Below are 24,630 nucleotides of genomic sequence, written 5' to 3'. Positions count from 1 at the left end.
TACAAAATGAGTATGAAAATCCTCAATTATCTCAGAAAATATTTTTATAGATTTTGACGTGCTGGGATTTTGTGATATAGAAGTATTTTATTTAAATTTTTGTCAGATAATGAACTTTGTTATTTCAAATGGATCACCCCGTATATTTTTGCCTTTCGAAATCCTTAAGATATACTGAATGGCATAATTTCGGAGCTGCTATATATATCTTCGCTGGAGTTGAGAAAATACATCAATGATTTATAAAGAATTAGGAATTTTAGATAACCTTAATTGGCGCATTTCATATTTAACAATTTCTCTGTAGGAATATTTAGACCAAATTCTGAAATACAAAGCAAATTGTGGAACTCTGAATAGTTAGTAGTCTTTGCGTTGTGTTGCATAATATGAAAACACATAATTGTTGAATTATCACCATTAAGTTCAATTTGATTAATCGACCCAATTTTCAATTACCATAATTAATTATCACCTTTTTTGCTCTTTTCAATCCATTATTTTCAATTAAAAACTGTTCACATCAAACTGAAACATGATGGAAAATTGAATTTTATTTCCCAAGGGTATAATCATTTGAGAATATATATTATTTGTTGATAATACTGGTGCTATTTGCACAGTTTTTATAGAGTTTTAAATGAAGATACATGGGATATGTAAGTATTATTCACGTCATGATATTCAGGCTGGCGAATAATCCAATCATCACAAAAATTTTTAAATGAATATTCTGTAATTGACTACACCACACACTGTTAATTATATTTTGTTTCACTGAAAATAGGTGCTTTCGAGTGGTCAATCAGGAGCAAATTCAGTGGAGTTGTTCAATAGAACAAATCCAAATAATAATTCACTTGTAGGTTTGGTCTAAAATTCCAGATTATAATTCAGAATTTTAAAATTCCAAGTCATAACTCAGAATTTTTAAATTTTGTTTTATAACTCAAAAATTTGATTTCCCATTCAAAACATTGATCTATAATTTCGGGTAATTCTGAATTTAGTTCTTTAACAAGAAATTTTAGTCTGAAGTCTAGATCATAACAGAATGGTGAATTTTCAACTTATAACTCAAAATTTTGAAATTTCGATTTATAACTTTTAACATTGATCTAAAATTGCAAACTTGGTCTAAAATTTAGAGTTATAACTAAGAATTTTAAAATTTCTTGCTATAACTCAGAATGTTAGATTTATAAGTATTTTGAAATTTCGATTCATAACTCGAAAATTTGATCTAAAATTGCAAGCTCTGGCCACAAATTCCTAGTTATAACTCAGAATTTTAAAATTTCGACCTATAACACGAAAGTTTAGTTTAAAGTTTTAGATTATAACTCAGAATGTACAAATTCCAACTTAGGAATTTGAAATTTCGAGATATAACTCCGAATTTTGATCTAAAATTCTAAACTTTGGTCTAAAATTCCGAAATATAATTATCTATTTCGTGTACTTAAACTGAAATATTTTGCGCTCGATTGAAGTTTTTGGCAAGCATTCTAAATGTTTTGGATTCCAATTGATATTGCGCTCAATTTCAGATAAGCATCTTTTATTAGTTTCAACAATTTTGTTTCAAGTTTAAGTGTTTAAGATAAAACCAACTAGTTGAATAATCAAGTCTGTGGTTTATCGTAATAAGCTTATAAATCGACACGAATAACATCTTAGTATGCTAATTTCGCCTAAAATTTTCACATGAAATGCATACATAGATGTATCTACGCCCAAAATGACTTCCAGAACATCGAATAAACGTTGGACAGGTTTCTAAATTGGCCACCAACCTGAAGTCACAGTCATTCCGTGAAATACCACTTGATGTAAGAGAGGCCAGAAGCAGTCTACGACATTTAATTTTTTTTTCTTCGAACAGGATGTTATCAGCTCATTTTTCATTTCGACGGGAGGACAAATGAGAAACAGTGATATTATCTCCATGTTTTTTTCTTCATTGTGACATTCGTTTTATGTGATAGATTCGTCAGATTTAGGAACTATCTTCCTTTTTTGTAACGCTAGAATCTCGCCTAGCACAATGTTTTTATTTTAACGTACAAAAATCATAAAAATAGAATAAATGAATTATTATTTTCTCCTTCTCCTTCACTTGTGAGGTTTCAATAACCAGATTATATTTATTAACATATGTATATTTTTTTTCTCTATTTCTGTATCGTAATAAGTTCATTACAGTTCTAAAAAATAGTGCTGTAATGAACTCATTACAGCATCGTTTTCAGATATATTTTTCGTTTTGTGGTTGTCTATGCTGACTTCCAATCCTATCAAATTTCAACAAACGTCAATAATTGTCAATATAATACAGGGTGTTTCCTAAACATGCGGCAAAAATTCAGGGGGTTGTTCCTTGGACTATTTTAAGCATGTTTTGTCCTTGGATGATTTTTGAAAAACCTCTTTGTTTCGAAGATACAGGGCGAACAACATTTTTCATATTTTTAAAATTAATAATAGTTTAAATAAAAATGCGTACCGCACTGTGTTTACTAAGTAGGTACAATTTATTTTTAAATTTGTTTAACAACATTCCAATTACTAAAAACGGCCAGTTTTTGACTAAAAATTGATAAGTGCAGATGGTAAAGGAATACAGATTAAACACGGTTTTCATTTGAATTCGTTTTGTGATGTATTAGCAATTTTTAGTCAAAAAACTGGCCGTTTTTAGTAATTGGAATGTTATTAAACAAATTTAAAAATAAATTGTACCTACTTAGTAAACACAGTGCGGTACGCATTTTTATTTGAACTATTATTAATTTTAAAAATATGAAAAATGTTGTTCGCCCTGTATCTTCGAAACAAATAGGTTTTTCAAAAATCATCAAAGGACAAAATATTCTTAGAATAGTCCAAGGAACAACCCCCTGAATTTTTGCCGCATGTTTAGGAAACACCCTGTATAATTTGGGGATATAGAGAAATGATTCGCTACATATTCGCAAATTCTCATAATTCTGGTAGTGTTCAATCGATTTCGTCAGACATAATTCACGAATTTAATGTGTAATTGTAAATTATATCTAAATTCGAAACATACGATTCATATTTAAATTCCGTAATCTGTCAATTTTCGTAACAGTCACACCAACTGCCAAGATACAATACAAAAGTCACTAGGATATATAATCTGAATTTTTCATTGAATTTCGACAATATTCCGCAAAACTTGACTGAAATAGAGAAAATATCGTCTAATACTCGTTGCAGAAGGCAATTCCAACACTCATGCGTTCCAAAACTCGCTCCTTCGTCGCTCGTTTTCGAATTTCGCATTCGTGTTGGAATAGGAGCCCATTCTGCAACTTGTTTTAGAATATACTATTATCACTATCCAAATCAATGGTAAATTTAACCAGTAAATTCAATCATAAAATTCAACTATCAAATCCAATCCCGTCAGATGTGACGGTCAGGGTAAGATGCATAGAAAACCTGGGCTGTCTACTTATACCTGTAAAACTTTCAGACAAAACGGGAGATTTTTCAGATTTATACCTACTTGATTTCGAGGGATCGCGGTCTGTTTCAGATGGCGCATACATCGTTTACATTTGACATTTCTCTGAATTCTCGACTCTCGCGAATTAAGGGCGTAGATCTTTTTTTTTCTTGGGGGGGGGATAATCGAAAAAAAATTTCTGACGACAACTTTTACTCATATCTGTAATATTAGAAAAAGAAGTTTGATAACGAAGTTTGAACCAAATTACTCGAAATAATTGTTTTTATTACTAATTCGGTTGTTCTTACCTTATACTGGGTGTTCTCAAATTAGAGTTACAAAGGAAAATGAGAAATTACTTGGATAATTTTGAGAAAAAAAACTCCATGAATATGAGCCCAAAAAGCTTTGCTTTCAATATATAGGTTGTTTCTAGTGTGTCGTACTTTTTGTGATATTTATTAATCTTCGCTACAGATTGGGTAAATAAATACCAAAACTTATAATTAAGGCATTCATCAGAGCTTACTAGCTGGATTTTATAATAATTTGGAATTTCCTGAGGATTACTAGAGATTTTTTCTCGAAATCGATATCAGATATGACAAAACTATAACAAATCAAAAAGTGCAGTACTGGACCAGACTTTTTTTCTACATTTTTCTAAACTAACAACCATTCACCAAAATATACTTTTGGAGAAAGGAAGCAGGCATCCTTCCAGAAAAAATATCACCCTGTAGATTTGCATTCAAAATTAGCATATCACATGGTGAAAACTTTAAACTGGCCAATTCAAATTAAATATCTTGTGAAGGGAAGGTTATACGGGAAAAAACTTAAACTTTAACACACATGTATCTCAAAACAAAATGTTTGGGGACTCATGTTATAGGACTTTTTTTCTTAAAATGCTCCGGAAATCTGTCATTTTCATTTGTATCTCCAATTTAGGAACACCGTGTAATTACCCCCAGTATCCCCCCATTTTTACGCTCTTGTCGTGAACTTTGAGTATAGAACAATAATATTTTATATTCTATGGTCTGTCATTATATTCCATTCATTTGATTAAAAATTCGATATGAACTGAATTGTAATTTATTGTGAATGTTTGCAGTGTCTAAAATCAGTATTTCCTTTTTAAACGGCACCAGGCAGATAGCGGGAATTCGAAAAATTTTGAAGAGCGCCACCTTACAGAACTCTGGTGAAGCAGGACACCAATGCAACAGGTGGGTCTCTCAAAAAGTCTGAAACAAACTCGAATCAGTAAACACACCAGGGATACTATGCATCTTAGGTCAGGGTTTTCCAACGAAAGATTATACAAAAATTACATTTCATACTAATTATTTTCTATCCCTTGCTGAAATATTCACATTTCTAAATCAATTTGTTTTAGGATTCTATAGAAACTGTAAAAAGGGTGGCTGATGTCTGGTATGGAAGTCCAGCGATATCTGAGAAACCCTCCCTTACCAATATTCTCTCGGCAGTGAGGGTTAATCAGAATCGTTAGGTATCCTTACCAGAAATTGATCACCGTTTATTACAGTTGATTTCAACATACAATCTTTCGATAATGATGATTATATTGATGAATATCGCATAGTTTCAGTGTTTCGTACATTGAGGTGACATCTGTTGTCTTTCAGTTAATCTAATGTGGGTAACTCAGGAAACAGTTATCTGTTTCAAAGAACTATTCCAAGTAAGATGCATAGAATACCTGGTGTGTTTACTGATTCGATTTTGTTTCAGACTTTTTGAGAAACCCACCTGTTGCTTTGGTGGTGTGCTTCAACAGAGTGCTGTAAGGTGGCGCTCTTTAAAATTTTTCGAATTCCCGCATCTGCCTGGTGCCGTTTAAAAAGGAAATACTGATTTTAGACACTGCAAACATTCACAATAAATTACAATTCAGTTCATATCGAATTTTTACTCAAATGAATGGAATATAATGACAGACCATAGAATATAAAATATTATTGTTCTATACTCAAAGTTCACGACAAGAGCGTAGAAATAGGGGGATACTAGGGGTAATTACGCGGTGCTCCTAAATTGGAGATACAAATGAAAATGACAGATTTCCGGATCATTTTAAGAAAAAAAGTCCTATAGCATGAGTCCCCAAACATTTTGTTTTGAGATACATGTGTTGAAGTTCAAGTTATTTTCTCGTATAACCTTCCCTTCACAAGATATTTAATATGAATTGGCCATAGATATTCCAGTTTAAAGTTTTCACTATGTGATATGCTAATTTTGAATGCAAATCTACAGGGTGATATATTTTCTGGAAGGATGCCTGCTTCCTTCCTCCAAAACTATATTTTGGTGAATGACTGTTAGTTTAGAAAAATGTAGAAAAAAAACTCTGGTCCAGTACTATACTTTTTGGTTTGTTATAGTTTTGTCGTATCTGCTATCGATTTCGAGAAAAATCTCTAGTAATCCTCAGGAAAATCCAAATTATTATGAAGATCCAGCTAGTAAGCTCTAATGAATGCATTAATTATAAGTTTTGGTATTTATTCACCTATTCTGTAGCGAAGATTAATAAATATTTGATAAACTGTACGACACACTAGAAACAACCTGTATATTGAAAGCAAAGCCTTTGTGGGCTCATATTCATGAAACTTTTTTTTCTCAAAATTATCCAAGTAATTTCTCATTTTCCTTCGTAACTCTTATTTGAGAACAAGGTAAGCACAACTGAATTAGTAACAACAAAAATTATTTCGAGTAATTTGGTTCAAACTTCATTATCAAACTTCTTTTTCTAACATTACAGATATGAATAAAGGTTGTCGTCAAAAATTTTTTTTCGATTATCCCTCCCCAAGAAAAAAAGATCTACGCCCTTGTTTCACAAGAGTCGAGAAATGTCAAATGTAAACGATGTATGCGCCATCTGAAAAGCCCGCGATTCCTCGAAATCAAGTAGGTATAAATCCGAAAAATCTCCCGTTTTGTCTGAAAGTTTTACAGCTATAAGTAGACACTCCAGGTATTCTATGCATCTTAATTCCAAGCATATTCAAGGTACAATTTTTCTCTGAAACAATTTATTGTAGTGCCATCCATTTAATAAATTAGTAGCATCTGATTTATCAGGTTCTTCGAAACCATTTTTCATTTCGACGGGCGGACAAATGAGAAACAGTGATATTATCTCCATGTTTTTTTCTTCATTGTGACATTCGTTTTATGTGATAGATTCATAAGATTTAGAAACTATCTTCCTTTTTTGTAACGCTAGAATCCGGGCTAGCACATTTTTTTATTTTAACGTTCAAAATTATAAAAATAAAAGAAATCAAATATTATTTTCTCCTTTAAATACCTGTGGGGTTTGAATAACCAGATTATTTTCATTAACACATGTATATTTCTTTTATTTCTAATCGCTATTAAATTCAATTAATAAGTTTAACCAATAAATTCAATCATAGAATTCAAGTATCAAATCCAATCCGGTCAGATATGATGTGAAATGTTTTGAAATTGTTCTTCATAATAAAGGGTTTTCCAACAAAAGATTTTAAAAAAAATGACATTTCATACTTATTATTTTCAATCCCTTGCTGAAATATTCACATTTTGAAATAATTTTTTTTTGGCTTCTATAGAAACTGTAAAAAGGGTGGCTGATGTCTGGCATGGAGTTCCACCGATATCCGAGGATCTCTACCTCTGCCAAAACTCTAACAGAAATAGAGAGCTTCCGAATCGTTGGAATCCTTACCAGAAATTGATCACCGTTTATTACAGTTGATTTCAACATATAAACTCTCGATAATGATGATGATATTGATGAATATCGCATAGTTTCAGTGTTTCGTACATTGAGGTGACATCTGTTGACTTTCTGTTGATCTAATGTAGGTAACTCACGAAACAGTTATCTGTTCCAAAGAACTATTCCTAGCATATTCAAGGTACAATTTTTCTCTGAAACAATTTATTTTAGTGCCATCCATTGAATAAATTTTTAGCATCTGATTTATCAGGTTCTTCGAATTTTTTTCCCAGATCGATTTCACCAATTCTCGACAATATAAATGAAATCACTAAAATTTCCTCTTTTCCAATTATTTATGGTACACTGAGCACACTGTGGATCCGCATTTTTTATCCTCTTGTACTTTCAACCGGAATTGTGGTTTTCCTATAAGAGAAATTAAATGTAATGATTTAATTGGTATGTTTACATCGTCAATGGTTTTTAATATATTTGTACGATTCATAAATATTCAAAAATCAATCATTCGGAAATTATATTATATTTATGAATAACGATATTTTTAGACGGTATATTTCTTTTATACGTTCGCGTAATTCTATGTTTCGTATATTGATTTTGCTTCGTCATTTCCAATAATAAATCTTTGAGAACGTTCTAGATGAATCTTCATAGTAACTATAGAACTTTAAATTGCAATAAAACAACGATGGATTATTCGATTGACATGAATTTTATTTATCCGCAAGATAATCTTGTGGCATTATATTTTAAATATGATTTCTGGCATATGACCGCCACGGCTGGCTCGGATGTAGTCCAATCTGGACGTCCAATTTTCGATGACTTTTTCCAACATTTGTCGCCGTATATCGGCAATAACACGGCGAATGTTGTCTTCCAAATGGTCAAGGGTTTGTGGCTAATCCGCATAGACCAATGACTTTACATAGCCTCACAGAAAGTAGTCTAGCGGTGTTAAATCACAAGATCTTGGAGTCCAATTCACAGGTCCAAAACGTGAAATTAGGTGGTCACCAAACGTGTCTTCCAATGAATCGATTGTGGCACGAGCTGTGTGACATGTTGCGCCGTCTTGTTGGAACCACCGCTCCTGGACATCATGGTTGTTCAATTCAGAAATGAAAAAGTTAGTAATCATGGCTCTATACCGATCACCATTGACTGTAACGTTCTGGCCATCATCGTTTTTGAAGAAGTACGGACCAATGATTCCACCAGCCCATAAAGCGTACCAAACAGTCAGATGTAACGGTGTTTCGAGTGTTTCGACATACACTTGAGGATTAGCTCCACTCCAAATGCGGTAGTTTTGTTTGTTCACGTAGCCATTCAACCAGAAGTGCGCTTCATCGCTAAACAAAATAAAATGGACGTAGTGCGCGATACGTATTCCGCACAGAACCATTATTTTCGAAATAAAATTGCACTATTTGCAAGCGTTGTTCACGCGTTAGTCTATTCATGATGAATTGCCAAACCAAACTGAGAATAAATCACTTGACAGCTGTTAAATCGGTCGCCATCTCGAACAGTAATGCCAACTTAAAGTTATATACCTCTAAAAAAACACCCGTTATAAAAACATAAAAACTTGGGACCTTAGTTCAGTTAACACAAGAATACAAGCTGGTCGTTCACCAGCAACTCGTATCTTCGCTGATTGGGTCCTTGAAATGCATCAAAAATGATCCGGATTTCCATCGAAAAATCATCTTCAGTAGTAAGGCCCATTTTCACATGGGAGGCTAGGTTAATAAACAAAATTGTTTGATATCGTTCTTTACAATGAAATAAACATCTATCAATTTCTCTTAAGATATGGATACTTTTTTCTCTATATCAAAATTAAACCTCTTATGGGAAAACCATTTCTTTTCAAGGAAAGTTCTGGACGATACACAGTTTTTTTTTATTCTACACATTCCAAAACGTAAACTAAAATTTTGGGTGGTGTTAACGATGTTTTTCTTCGAAAGATTCCATATTCCAAATATTTTTTTTTTGAAGATAATAAGCAAAAACACTCGAGGATAACAAAGAAACGAGATAAAGAAATAAAAATCTAAATAACGACATCTCGGAATCTATCGAAGAGTAAAAACAAATTGCGAAATAGCAAATGAACCAGCAGAATAACTGATTTAAATTCAATGAACTAATACTATACCTATAGTAAACCACCAGCCAATGGCGTAGCTGCGTCACCAATTATCTGTGTATTCCTCATTAAAAAACATCAAATAAAAAATGAGGACTAACCTTACTTCATGCTTTCTAAGCGGACGACCTTCTAGTAATGTACCAACTGTTTTTTCCGCATAGTTTCGTCTATTGACTGAAAAATTGAAAACAATCGAGTGATTTACTATACTCATTATAGTTTCTGTTCGGCTGAACTAGCAATTATTGATTGATCTGAATGAGTCAAACGTAGTAGATGTTGAGAGTTGGCTCTGATGAAAAATTGATGCGATGTGAAAAAAATCAACTTTTTTTAATGGAAAACTACTGTTCATCTAGTAATTAATGACAAGAGACCGGATTATATGCATTGTGTAGTCAATTCTCACAAATTATTTCATGGATGATACATATTTTTGCTGTACCTATTCAATATATATTTTCGTAACGTACCTAGTAAAATAAATCTTCAAAATAAGTCAACCAAACTTATTACTCAGGACAACTGACATTTTGGTGCCTTGATTTTTCTATTGTCACTGGTTAATTATTGGATGTATAATACGAAATTGCATCAGATTTTGTAAGTCAGAAGATTGTTTTGATATACAGGGTGGGTCATGGTCGATGGTAACCTGAACTTTCACGGTGAACGGAAGGTATCTACGATTTTATTGAAGTAGCTGACTGTCCCAGCTTTGCACGTTCTATCAGGCAACCCAAAATACATCCTTCGAAGTGTTAAATTATACTCTTTGATTGTTCGCTCAGTCGGAAGAAAGAGGAAAGCTTTTTTTTCTTTTCCTTACGATTTTTTCCAAAATATTTTGTTGTATAAACCTTCTCATGACAGTAGTGACTAGAACAAAAAAAAAAAAAAAAAGAATTATCCAGTTTAGTGCTGCCGTTTGAATGCAATGCCCTTACTTAATATCTAGATTTGGTTTGGGTTGGAACATAGATTAAAAAACATAGTTAGAGGGAGTATACGCAATTTTCACATATCCCCAACATGGTTAGATTACGTTGTCGGATTGTGGTATATTTTCAAATCCGCAATTTTACTATATCGTTATGAATGTATATTATTATATATTGAATGAAATATATTTATTTGAATGATTCTCAATTAAATATGCAATTTTGAATATTTGGAATCCGATATTTTTCCTAATTGTCCAATTTATAGTATACAGAATATTTGTTATTTTCTGTAGCTACCTGCTGAAATCCAAGGTTTGGCAACTATTGCTCTCCTAGTGACATACGTTGTTTCAGGTCGTTTGGCACGTTGATTCACTATGGGACATAAGAAGTGCGTTCTTTGTGGAGAAACTCGTGAATTGAGTTATCGTATCATTATATTATTAATATGTTTTCATTTCCGCGCGCTTCATGTCAAATTTGATAATTCATGTTGGGGACAAAATTTGCTTACTGAAAATGACATAATATGCTCCCTCTATCTATGCTTATTAATCTGAGGTAGGAACCACTGCTCTATCGATCTGAAATATCTACAGCACTGCGGTTTTGCCGCTTATATCAAAAAAGTACTATAAACTACGATATTTCAAATAGAATACCCTGTATATGATTACTTTTTATTTTGCCGTATCCTCTTGATTATTTATGTATTAATGCTTTGTTCATATCTCGAGCGGTTTTCAAGTATTTGATTGATTTACTTTTTCTTTGTGCAAAACATAGCTTCAATCAAACATTCATTACTTCGGTACTTGGAATCCTAGAAATCTGAAATTTCGGGTATAGATTTCCAATATACCGTGTATCACTTATGTGTAATAAAATTAGTCCCTTATCATACAAGGTTGTTCAAAATTGAAGGTTTAAACGAGAATAACTAAAATGATAAAAAGTGAGTTTTTTCAAATGGAATGACCTGCATATCTTAAGATGTATTTAAAGAAAATGAAATTTCATTTCAGATGATATAACATGTTTATATACCTTAATTGTAAGGTTTCCTATATAAAAGCAAGTTTTCATCATATGCGCAACGAATCCATTGTTTTACTGTTATGCATAGATTAACATCAATTTAAGAAATATATTTTCACTACTCCTTAAAACGCATTTTTTGACAATTTCCATGCATATTTTAAACATTTTCTTACATATTCTAATGTATATTTCGAGTTTTTATGTTGCATACAATCCGTTCTCTGGACAGATGACGTTGGTGTTCTTGAATTAGCTACGTAGAACATACAACATTATCATCAGTGAATTATCTCTTGTTTACCGATGGTTGAAGTTTGGAATTTATTGTTCTCGTTGGTATTCTTCATGACAGTAAACAGTCTGCGAATTTCAAACGAATGTTTCACGTAAATCGAGACGATATTCAAAGTATCATAATTCTATAATTATTTATTAGAAGTGAAGCTTTGTAGTTTTGCTTTATTATTCCAAATAAGAAATATCCAATCTCAAATTTTATGGATGTGGTTAGATCAATTGTAATCTATCTCTGTTCTATGATCGGCTTTCAACTGACGTCAACCTATACCATAGAGTAATAAACATAGATAGAGGAAGTATACGCAATTTTTACATGTCCCCAACATGTTCAGATTACGTTGTCGGATTGTGATATATTTTCAAATACACAATTTCACTATATCATTACGAATGTACATTATATTAAATGAAATATATTTATTTGAGTGTTTCCCGATTAAATATGCAAATTTGAATATTTGGAATCCGATATTTTTCCTAATTGTCGAATTTATAATAAGCAGAATATTTATTATTTTCTGTATCTACCTGCTGAAATCCAAGGTTTGGCAACTATTGCTCTCCTAGTGTCATCCTATTTCACGTCGTTTGTCGCGCTCAATGTTTTTTGCCTGAATTTCTGATATATTTAGGTATTTATTTCGATATATTTTGAGTTCATATGAAACTTTGATTCACTATGGGACATAAGAAGTGCGTTCTTTGTGGAGAAACTCGCGAATTGAGTGAAATATCGTGTCACTGATATGTTTTCATTTCCGCGCGCTTCATGTCAAATTTGGTAGTTCATGTTGGCGACAAAATTTGCTTACTGAAAATGACATATGCTCCCTCTATCTATGTTTATTACTCTGAGCGTCAACCTATACCTATTCTACAACTTGATATCGATTATCAAAGTGCCATAACCTTTTATTTAACTTAAAATTTTGCAATTGTTATTTGCTGTGAGAAAGTTCAATTTTTTAGCTAACTTATAATCACTGAAAAAAATGTATTGGCGCTACTGCAATATTTCATTACTCGAGATTCAATAACATTAGATTAGAAAATTATACCGTCCTTATACCAACGTTCATAATAATTATGTTATTTACGACATGATTACCATTGAAATGATCCGAGAATTCAATAAACGTCAATTATGATTTTTAGAAAAATTTTTAGACGTAACTCGATAAATTACGTTAGAATCTTGTTTGTTCTTTGATGGGCGTCATTAACAGCTATCTGTATATTATCTGTTAACGCTGAGTGGATAATATTCACAGATTCTAACTAAAAGATACAGGGTGCTTATTGTAGTCCTACTTTTTGGATGTTATTATACCAGTTTATCGAATCTTTATTCATATTCGCTACAGATTGGATAAATAGATACCAAAACTTATAATCAATTCATTTGTCATAGCTTACTAACTGGATCTTTATAATAATTTGGATATTCCTGAGAATCGTTTCAATTCTTTTCTCGAAAGCGGTAGCATATACGAAAAAAATTAAAATAAATCGAATGTGTAGTACTGGACCAAGGTTTTTTTTAAATTCTTTCAAACTACAAGTTCTCCACCAAAAAAAGTTCTGGAGAAGAGAAGTGGGTAGTGTTCCACAAAAAATATCACCCTGTATATTTGTGTTTTTGGATTCTATTGTAATGTAAGCTATGATAATTTCAGGGGGGGTTATTTTCCAAAGATTTATTAATGAATGCATATAATAAACCAAAATTGTAGTTTTAAAAACTGTTAAATAAATATAAAAAGCCAAATTATCACTTAAGTTGATTGATGCTAAATTATGAAACAAACAATATAGGTAGAATAAACTTGGCAACGAAAGCAACAACAAACGATTACGTCTATATGCTAATAGTTTCCCACAAGCTCAATTTGAGAACTTTGAGTCTCTTCCAAAAAGATTAAAAGTGTCTAACGCAGACCTTGGGACCTTTCCATTATTGGCAGACCGAGAAAAATCTGGTTGAAATGATTCTGAATCGTCAAAATATATACACCATTCAGGTCGCAAAAATAATTGCGATGTCCCAAGAATAACACTAAGTTATATAATTTGCACTTTCACTGTGCCAGTATTGATTGTTGTTACTGCAAGATCTACAGAAGTCGGTCAGACGATTGCATAAAATTATCGTGTGCTGCACTGGAATCTTTGGATGCAACGGTTGAGGGGTCTTTGTCACTGAAATGCATCAGGAAAGTAGCGTTTGATCAAAATAGGTTCTATTCTGATATTACGTAATTTTTTTAAAGGATGTTTGAACGAACAAAGTAACGGGTGGTTTTTTTTTCGAGGTATATAACTTTAAGTTGGCATTACTGTTCAAGATGGCGACCGATTCAACAGCTGTCAAGTGATTTATTCTCAGTTTGGTTTGGCAATTCATAATGAATAGACTCATGCCTGAACACCGCTTACAAATATAGTGCAATTTTATTTCGAAAATAATGGTTCTGTGCGGAATACGTATCGCGCACTACGTCCATTTTATTTTGTTTAGCGAAGCGCACTTCTGGTTGAATGGCTACGTCAACAAACAAAACTGCCGCATTTGGAGTGGAGCTGATTCTCAAGTGTATGTCGAAACACCGTTACATCCAGAAAAACTGACTGTTTGGTGGAATCATTGGTCCGTACTTCTTCAAAAACTATGATGGCTAGAACGTTACAGTCAATAGTGATCGGTATAGAGCCATGATTACTAACTTTTTCATTCCTGAATTGAACAACCATGATGTCCAGGAGCTGTGGTTCCAACAAGACGGCGCCACAAATCACACAGCTCGTGCCACAATTGATTTATTGAAAGATACGTTTGGTGACCGCCTAATTTCACGTTTTGGACCTGTGAGTTGGCCTCCAAGATCTTGTGATTTAACACCGCTAGACTACTTTCTGTGGGGCTATGTAAAGTCATTGGTCTATGCGGATAAGCCACAAACCCTTGACCATTTGGAAGACAACATTCGCCGTGTTATTGCCGATATACGGCCACAAATGTTGGAAAAAGTCATCGAAAATTGGACGTCCAGACTGGACTACATCCGAGCCAGCCGTGGCAGTCGTATGTCAGAAATCATATTTAATATGTAATGCCACAAGATTATCTTGCGGATTAATAAAATTCATGTCAATCGAATAATCCATCGTTGTTTTATTGCAATTTAAAGTTCTATAGCTCTAAAAAAACACCCTTTACATTGTGTAAATTGGATAGGGTGGGCAAATTTCGATTTGACTACACCTTTTGAACTAGAGGAGATAGACACAATCTGATACCCCATTCTCGTTATCTTTTTCTGAGAAACTAACAAGAGTAGTATTCATGAAAAAAATTTGGAATGAAGTACAATAAAAAAGATAAGAAGTTTTTCTAATCTAGAAGCTACGCAGTTCTCGCTAGGATCAGTATCTGACTGGACAACCACAAGTGGTTTCTCGAATTTTTTCCTTCGAAGAATTAAAACCTTATATAGCAACTCCATATTCTAATACCCGTACCCATTAATATTAATTCGTTGTCATTCCTAAGCATGATCCCATAAATCAAAGTGAAAAGAAACCATAAATCTCTCGTTTTGCATTAATTCCCACCAACAACAATGCTGAAAATTTAAATGAAGCTTGCAAAAGAACTAACAAGAGTCTAATGCAATCTTTCATCGAATTACGTCTAAAAAGTTTTCAGAAAAATCATCGTTGATAAGTTGGTTTCAATGGTAATCAAGTCATAAATAACGTAATTATGAAGAACGGTGGTATCATGGCGGTATAATTTTCTAATGTAATGATAGTGGCACTCGAGTAATGAAATATTGCGTGGAATAGCGCCAGCTAGATTTTTTCGAAAATATTTCCTGTTATAATTATTATGAGTAACAAAGAAAACATGCTTAGTAACCGACTTGATCTGAATGGAATTAAACCAACTAACTTTCTCCTTTTATTGGCAAAAAATCAGAAGATCTAGAAATGAACCCCTAAGGAATTGGAACTAGGGATTCAAGGCTTGGCTTGATTTTCAAGCCACTTGGCTTGAGCTTGACTTTATTTCAAGTCAAGCTTAAGTCAAGTAGTGGTTTTTCAATCTCAAGTCGAGTATTGTTTTATCAAGTACTTGAATCATATCAAGCTACTTAATTTTCAGCAGTTTCAATGTGTAGTGTCACATCAATAAAAAAATGATGAAATGAGAAGGAACCTTGCAAAAAACACTAAAATTTATTTAACTTATTGTATAAAAAAACCGATAATTATAATTTTTTTGGAATAGAAACAACACGGGTGTTTTTTTTCGAGGTATTTAACTTTAAGTTGGCATTACTGTCCAAGATGCCGACCAATTTAACAGCTGTCAAGTGGATTATTCTCAGTTTGGTTTGGCAATTCATCATAAATAGACTCACGCCTGAACAACGCTTGCAAATAGTGCAATTTTATTTCGAAAATAATGGTTCTGTGCGGAATACGTATCGTATTTATTGAAAGACACGTTTGGTGACCGCCTAACTTCACGTTTTGGACCTGTGAATTGGCCTCCAAGATCTTGTGATTTAAAACCGCTAGACTACTTTCTGTGGGGCTATATAAAGTCATTGATTGGTCTATGGGGATAAGCCACAAACCCTTGATCATTTGGAAGACAACATTCGCCGTGTTATTGCCGATATACGACCAGAAATGTTGGAAAAAGTAATCGAAAATTGGACGTCCAGATTGGACTACATCCGATCCAGCCGTGGCGGTCATATGCCAGAAATCATATTTAAAATGTAATGCCACAAGATTATCTTGCGGATAAATAAAATTCATGCCAATCGAATAACCCATCGTTGTTTTATTGCAATTTAAAGTTTTATAGCTCTAAAAAAAACACCCTTTAGTAAGCCAAAGTCTTACTACACAAATACATAGAAGGCGCCTTATGTTTACTCAGCAGCAAATCCATTCTGTAGAAAGAAGAAACAATAGATCTTTGTGAGAAACTTACAGTGTTTTCTTACTAGATATATCTGTTGGAATATTCATCAGATAAGGAAACTGTGTTGACATAAAATTATGGACCTTTGTGCGTTACATCCGCATCTGATTTCTCATATTCCTATATTTGCACAAAGGTGTCTATATCCGTAAATATCAAGACGGAGTCACTTGCATTATTGTCTCCTGTTCTATTTCAACATCCTTCGGTGAATCACGTGTTATACCGTTGCCAAGAATTCTGGTGCTTATCTTGAAATACGCGAGCTGGAAATAGTGCAAATAAAGTAAATTAGCGCTTCCCTTCATTTGTCGACCTCTTAATGAGTCAATTAGTTTCCTACGTGGGAATTTTGAAGTTGGGAAGTTTGAATTTGTACAGATGATAATTGCTTGTTGGTTTTGGGTGTGAGAGAAATATAGCTCTAGTTGACAAACGATGTATTATTTTATTTGTCATAAAGCTCATTTCGGTAATTTACTATGTTAATTGGTGATTATCATAATGAACTTACTGCCACATATGCCACATATTCATTCCCATAAAATAAATCTTCGAAAATTATAAAATACTACAAGGTTTTTTAATAAGCGTTTCCAATAAGCGGTTTAATTTTGAATTTCCCGCTATCTGTACAGATGTCACATTTGATGCTGTCATATTTTGACCATTGACAAGTAAAAACTACGCCATTACTAAAAATGGAAAGATACATGCTTCAACAAAGCACTGACATTTCTGAAATTCAAAAATGATGGAAATTTTGCAGGCACAATTCGCAAAAATAACTCACTTTTGAGTCATCGTAATGCACATTCTCGGCAGGCAATTGTGAAACTAGTGGAAAAATTTGAGCTGTTAGTTAGTGATATGAAGAATCGAAATCAACTTTGAAAGTTATCTTGTACTAGGTCAATTGAAATGTCCCCGATCTGATGCACAGATGGCGGTGCTAGTATTAAATCCGTATGATTTTTAGTTAGTACCAACCTTCGAACGATACGTGTCAAAATTTGACACCAGTCCGACCATTAGTTTGTGAGATATTGCGTTGTGAGTGTAGCTACTTTTGTTATTTGAAAAAGATGGAAAAAGAGAATTTTGTGTGCTGATAAAATATTGCCTTTTGAAAGGAAAAATACAGTTGAAGCAAAATCTTGGCTTGATGAAGAGTTTCCGGGGTCTGCACCAGGAAAATCAACCATCATTGATTTGTATGCTGAGTTTAAACGTGGTGAAATGAGCACCGAAGACGGCGAACGCAGTGGACGCCCAAAAGAGGCTGTCACCGACGAAAAAATCAAAAAAGTTCACAAAATAATTTTGAATGTTGATGGAAATAGCAGACATTGTGAAAATATCATCTAAACGTGTACATCATATCATTCACGAATATTTGTACATGAGAAAGCTGTGTACAAAATGGATGCCGCGCGAGCTCACAATCGATCAAAAGCATCAACGTGTTAATGATTCTGAGCAGTGTTTGAAGCAGTTTAAGTGCAATGAACCTGAATTTTTGCGTCGATATGTGACAATGGTAAAACATGGCTTCATTATTTCACTCCAGAGTCCAATCGACAGTCAGCTGAGTGGACTGCACACGATGGTCCGAATCCAAAGCGAGGAAAAACGCAACAGTCAGCTGGCAAGGTTATGGCATCAGTATTCTGGGATGCGCAAGGTTTAATATTCATTGTTTACCTCCAAAAGGCCAGACCATCAACTGCGATTGTTATGTAGCGTTATTGGATCGTTTAAAGGATGACGTCGTTAAAAAAAAATGTGGTGTTTCATCAAGACATTGCGCCGTGTCACAAATCAATGAAAACAATGGCAAAATTGCATGAATTGGGCTTCGAATTGCTTTTGCATCCACCCTATTCACAAGATCTTGCCCCCACCGACTTTTTTATTCTCAGACCTCAAAAGAATGCTCACTGGAAAGGAAATTTAGCGCCAATGAAAAAGTAATCGCCGAAACTGAGGCATATTTTGGAGCGAAAGACAAATCATACTACAAAAATGGTATCTAAAAGTTGGAAGATCGCTATAATCGCTGTATAGCCCTCGAAGGCAAATATGTTGAATAATAAAATCGAATTTTGTCAAAAGATTGTGTTTTACTATGGTAGACCGGTTATGACCTGTTATGATAAACTTAGGATCTTTTCTCGAAGATAATGAAAGCTGGTATCTAAACGACGATCTTTCTGTAACAGTTACGTCGATCTCAATTTTCTGCGTGTTGAAACAAAACAATCTTCAACGTTTCCACGACATCACAATATAATGGGAAAAATAATTACAGTTACCCGATACGCTGGTTTAAATGACCATTAATACAATATGTTATACAAAACTTCGTTATATAAAACAGAAAAAACACCGTACGCAATATGTCCTGAAAGCTCATTTTTCTCCACAATATTATGTCGACACGTAATCCATATAGCATGTGGATCATATTCAATTATGTTCCTGAACAAAGAAACGTGTATACGGTCGCTGAAAGAGGTTATATTAAGCGAGAATGACTTGCAATTTCACCGGTGCTATAAACAATATAGCACTATACCTCGAGGACGTTGTGGAGTGCCGATGTGAAGCCAGATTTATTCGACTTTTTCTAGATTTTGAAGGTTATGTCCACTCTTGTTTTTAATGTGTCTGCTAGTTCAATTTCACTGATGGTATCTCTAATTTGTATGCTCGATTACACTTGCTGTCTATTTGATCTACGTGACCAAAGCAATGAAACTTTTAATTATTATTTGCATATTTCGATGTAATAGTATATTAGGATGTTCAAGGTAATAAACATAGATTGAGAGAGCATAGCTACGTCATTTTCAGTGAGCTTATATTCTCCCCAATACTTATGAGCTAACAAATTTGAAAGATGGAGAGAAATCGAAACACCATTGGGTTGTGGTTGGATAAAAAAAAGCATACTTCTTACGTCTTAAGAGTTTCAACTCAAGAAATATTGAAGTAAGTAGAAATATCTAAAAACTCTACGACCTTTGGGGTCTGAGCAGGTAAATACAAGAAATAGCAATCAGATTAAATTTAAGATTTAATTTAGAGGGTTCCGTTCCATTGAGACCTTATGGTCTCAATCAGAGCTATTCTCGCCATAGATGATCTATAGCTTGCCTTCCAGTCCCAGAGTTCTAATGAACTCCAGTATCTGGGATAGCATCAAGAAAGCTGCAGGGTGCTTTTTTTAGAGCTATAGAACTTTAAATTGCAATAAAACAACGATGGATTATTCGATTGACATGAATTTTATTTATCCGTAAGATAATCTTGTGGCATTACATTTCAAATATGATTTCTGGCATATGACCGCCACGGCTGGCTCGGATGTGGTCCAATCTGGACGTTCAATTTTCGATGACTTTTTCCAACATTTATGGCCGTATATCGGCAATAACACGGCGAATGTTCTCTTCCAAATGGTCAAGGGTTTGTGGCTTATCCGCATAGACCAATGACTTTACATAGCCCCACAGAAAGTAGTCTAGCGGTGTTAAATCACAATATCTTGGAGGCCAATTCACAGGTCCAAAACGTGGAATTAGGCGGTCACCAAACGTGTCTTTCAATAAATCGATTGTAGCACGAGCTGTGTGACATGTTGCGCCGTCTTTTTGGAACCACAGCTCCTGGACATCATGGTTGTTCTATTCAGGAATGAAAAAGTTAGTAATCATGGCTCTATACCGATCACCATTGACTGTAACGTTCTGGACATCATCGTTTTTGAAGAAGTACGGACCAATGATTCCACCAGCCCATAAAGCGCACCAAACAGTCAGTTTTTCTAGATGTAACGGTGTTTCGACATACACTTGAGGATTAGCTTCACTCCAAATGCGGCAGTTTTGTTTGTTGACGTAGCCATTCAACCAGAAGTGCGCTTCGCTAAACAAAATAAAATGGACGTAGTGCGCGATACGTATTCCGCACAGAACCATTATTTCCGAAATAAAATTGCTATATTCGCAAGCGTTGTTCAGGCGTGAGTCTATCCATGATGAATTGCCAAACCAAACTGAGAATAAATCACTTGACAGCTGTTAAATCGGTCGCCATCTTGAACAGAAATGCCAACTTGAAGTTATATACCTCGAAAAAAACACCCGATATATTATACAAGTGTTCCGGAAATGGAGGAACAAAGGAAAATAAGAAATTTCTTGGATGATTTAAAAAAATACAATCATTTAATTATACCAGTTCATCGAAGCTTCATTGATCTTCGTTACAAATTGGGTAAATGAGTACCAAAACTTATAATTATTAATGGATCTTTATAATAATCTGGATTTCTCTGAGGGATACTACAGAATTGTTTGAATTGTTTTTTCTCAAAATCGGTAGCAGATAGAACAAATCTACGAAAAATCAAAAAGTCTAATCCTGGACTAAAGTTTCTTTTATATTTTTCTAAACTACAAGTGGTCCACCAAAAAAAAGTTCTGGAGGTAAGAAGTGGGCACTGTTTCAGAAAAAATATCACCCTGTACCTTTGAATTCGAAATTAAATTGGAATATTTATACCGAATTTAAATTGAATTTTTTTTTGAAGGAGAGGTGCTATGAGGAAAAAGCTTGAAAAATAATCAAACTTTACTCCCTGTATCTTGAAAACAAAGCGTTTGCGGGCCCATGTTTAAAGGAATTTTTTTCTTAAAATTATCCAAGGAATCTCTCATTTTACTTTATTCCTCCAATTTAGGAATATCCTGTATATTATAGAGCAATCTATTCGAGGAACGACCTCTCAAAGATGATTGGTGAAACAAGCAAAAATATTCCGACCATTATTTGTCTTGGCAAAAACAGATACAGAGGTCGCATGACAAAAAGCATAGAACACTAACGTCATTACTCCCATAAATCGAAACTTATGAATAAAGAAATATCTTGTAGCTGAACATTACTCCCGATGACGTTTAAACAATAAGGCGGTGTTCATCTTAAGATCTTTCGATTGATTTCCACATTGACGTCTTTGTGCTGTTTATCTAGTAGATGTACTTGAAGCACTCTGAATATGGTCGTGGTCACAATTCAGGAAACGTTTTCCTCATTTACATTTTGCCGTAAATCAAATATGTAATAAAAATTATTAAAATGAATTATTATGGCTGGTATTTGAACGACCTTAAGAGGACATTAATATACATGCGGGAGTGAGTTTAATCTCTCACAGATTATTATCACCTACTCATTTTAGGTTATGTTCGAATGAACGGAAGATTTCAATTATATTTATGAGTTATTAATTTCGAATTGTTCTTCATAAAATACGTTAAATTTTATGAAGGGTAATTAGCTGGGTTTCTTAGATTTATGTTAATTTAGAGTATTATCTCTTATTTGGTATTGTACTGCCTTTGCATATTACATTGTATTTGCTTTATTTCTTTATTTACGACTGATAATTTTAGTATTACACACGTGGTCTTTATATTTCAATGTTTAAGAGGAATTACTACCACGTGGCTTTCCATGTATTATTCAATTTTTGGTATCAATTCATTTGCCTCTGGCACTACTTCGATGACCAAACTTTGTACGGTGTACGAAGTTGTACGTTCCCTTTTTTCTTTCTTTTTTTGAAGCAAATAATTAGAGGGCAGCACTGTAGGACTACTTTTTCGTAATTATAATTTCACCTCTTTTGCAATTATTTTTAGTAGGTTTTTTTCTACGAATATTAAAAAAAATATATATTAGTATACAAAGTACAGGGTGGGCAAATAAGCGAGGTAAGCGGCTATATCTCAGGATCCAGTCATCGTAGAGACTTGCGGTAAAAATTTTTAACACTAAAGTGTACAAGAAAACACACTGGAAATTGTTTTGAAGTTCATACCTCTACCGCTAGGGGATGTAATAGCTATCGTCGAGTAGAAAAATGAATTTTACTCGAAAATGTTTCATATGAAGTAGAAGAAAAAATAACATCACTGTAATCCTTGGAAAATTATGTTTTTTTTTTTGAATTGTCACTTTCGATTTTACGACATCAAATAAGGGTAGGTGAAAGGGAGAAATCTGACTGATTGAAATGCATGTAACTTCAGTTTGGCTCAACATTTTCGAGCAAATTAGAAAGATAATATCTTGTTGATTGAGGACAAAATATTCTCATGATAAATTTGTTTTTGTTGCTTACCTCGCTTATTTGCCCACCCTGTACATATCATCAATTTTTTTTGCGAAAAACGAAAAGTTACCAATTCTTTCGTTATTTTTCATTCGCAAATTCTCCAGAAGATTATTATTCAAGAAAATTATGTGAAAACTTCTTGGAAATCGGTGATTTGTAAGGAGAAATATCTCTAATTTCGTTTTAAACTGAGCAGCCACGTGGTGGTGTCCCTCTTAAGAGGGAATAGCACCACTTGCTAGGTTCAAAACGAAAATAGTGATATTTCACCGATTTTCATAGGGTTTCCACATAATTTCTTCAAACAATGATCTACATTGTAGTATTTCAATATTTTTAATTTGCAGAAGAAAAAAAATTAAAATGGGTATAACTTTTAAGTTTTTCACAAGAGAATCGACAAAGCACTGCTGTATTTTAAAAATATTCGTAAAAAATCCTACAAAAAATTATTACATTTGAGGCATAACTCTAAGTTTGTGAAAATGTATATAAAAACACTCGTGAAGTACAGCCTTTCGACGAAAGTTGGAACTATTGTAATATTCCTAACTTCTACTAATAATTCAACGTTGCTGAAGCGTGAATCTTTTTATGATCAAATGTTATAACCTTCCTTAACACAAATGACATAAGAAATGTCGAAAAATAATACACAGAGTTGCCATCATGTTCATTCCTATTAGAATCACCTTTTCAATGTTTTTAGATATATCTTTCCTTCAACCGAAAACTATCTACGCCCATGTAGGTGAATGAACCTTGAATTCCCCTTTTTCTAACAGCATCCATTCTCAATCATCTGTATCGATAGAGTATCGAATAAATCTTCGATAACCGTTGAAACGACAATCCCTAAGGCCCAGTTTCACCAAATGCTTTAATCTTGACTTGGCTCTTAAGTGAGGCCTTAGATCACGATTAATGTAATGTAGCGTTTCACCACACTCCAAAGCGCCATTTAATCGACCAATCGCGATTTAGCACTAATCGGCCATTTTTGGAGGATTATAACCTTTCAAGTTGAGATTAATAATTATTTATCAGTATGGAACTCTTGTCTATGTAATTATTTTTCCGGAAATTTCTAATTTTTGGGTCAATTTTATCAAAATATGACTATATGTATAGGTTCAATATTTCCCATTTAAAATACACGTAAACTTTGTTTTTGTGTTTTATGAAATTTATTGCAAAGAATAATTTAGTGATATGTTTGATTGAAATATTATTTAAGAAGCAGTTAAACTTGTTAATAAAAATAAATAAGTTAATAAAATTACTTATATCGTTTTTTTTTCAGAAAGTGTGGTTTTGTGAAATGGGATAATTCCTTTTTAACTTCTGCAAGTTTCCGACATTTCGAAGCACATCACTCGACATTTTCGGCAAAAATTAACTTTGTTTTTTGTTTACAAGATGACAAATGATTTGAAATGTTATGAGTTATGAATAAGATGCATCTTAGTTATGAATGAATGACACCTGACACCTAGCGCCAATGGTGGTCATCACTGCTAATACGATACAGAACACTATATAAATGTTTGTTCACAACGTTGCCAAATGGTTTGACTATTTAATCGCGATTTGGTTAATCGCGATCATCTTCGGACGGGTTGATGCATGGTGAAACAGAAAACACTGTTAAGCCTGCTTTAGTAACAAGCGGAGTTTAATCAATCTGGGATCAAGTGCTGTTTGGTGAAACTGGGCCTAAGAGCCCCAGTATTGTTTATCTC

At 33.5% G+C, this 24,630-nt stretch overlaps 1 protein-coding gene and 1 long non-coding RNA gene across 4 annotated transcripts in view; one reads left to right on the top strand and one right to left on the bottom strand.

Annotated features, from left to right (window-relative positions):
* The window catches only part of LOC123687722 (protein fem-1 homolog CG6966), a 65,078-nt gene that overhangs the window by 22,566 nt on the left and 17,882 nt on the right, over window positions 1-24,630 (top strand). The gene's annotated exons all lie outside the window — the stretch shown is intronic.
* LOC123687758 lies at window positions 6,923-9,758 on the bottom strand. The gene is made up of 2 exons (XR_006749472.1): window positions 9,424-9,758; window positions 6,923-7,658 (listed from the first exon to the last, which is right to left on the bottom strand). It is a non-coding gene; the product is annotated as an uncharacterized LOC123687758 (long non-coding RNA).

The sequence above is a fragment of the Harmonia axyridis genome, chromosome 1, assembly GCF_914767665.1.
Source record: "Harmonia axyridis chromosome 1, icHarAxyr1.1, whole genome shotgun sequence".
In the NCBI taxonomy this organism is placed as follows: domain Eukaryota; kingdom Metazoa; phylum Arthropoda; class Insecta; order Coleoptera; family Coccinellidae; genus Harmonia; species Harmonia axyridis.
This window is presented reverse-complemented; position numbering and strand designations above follow the sequence as displayed.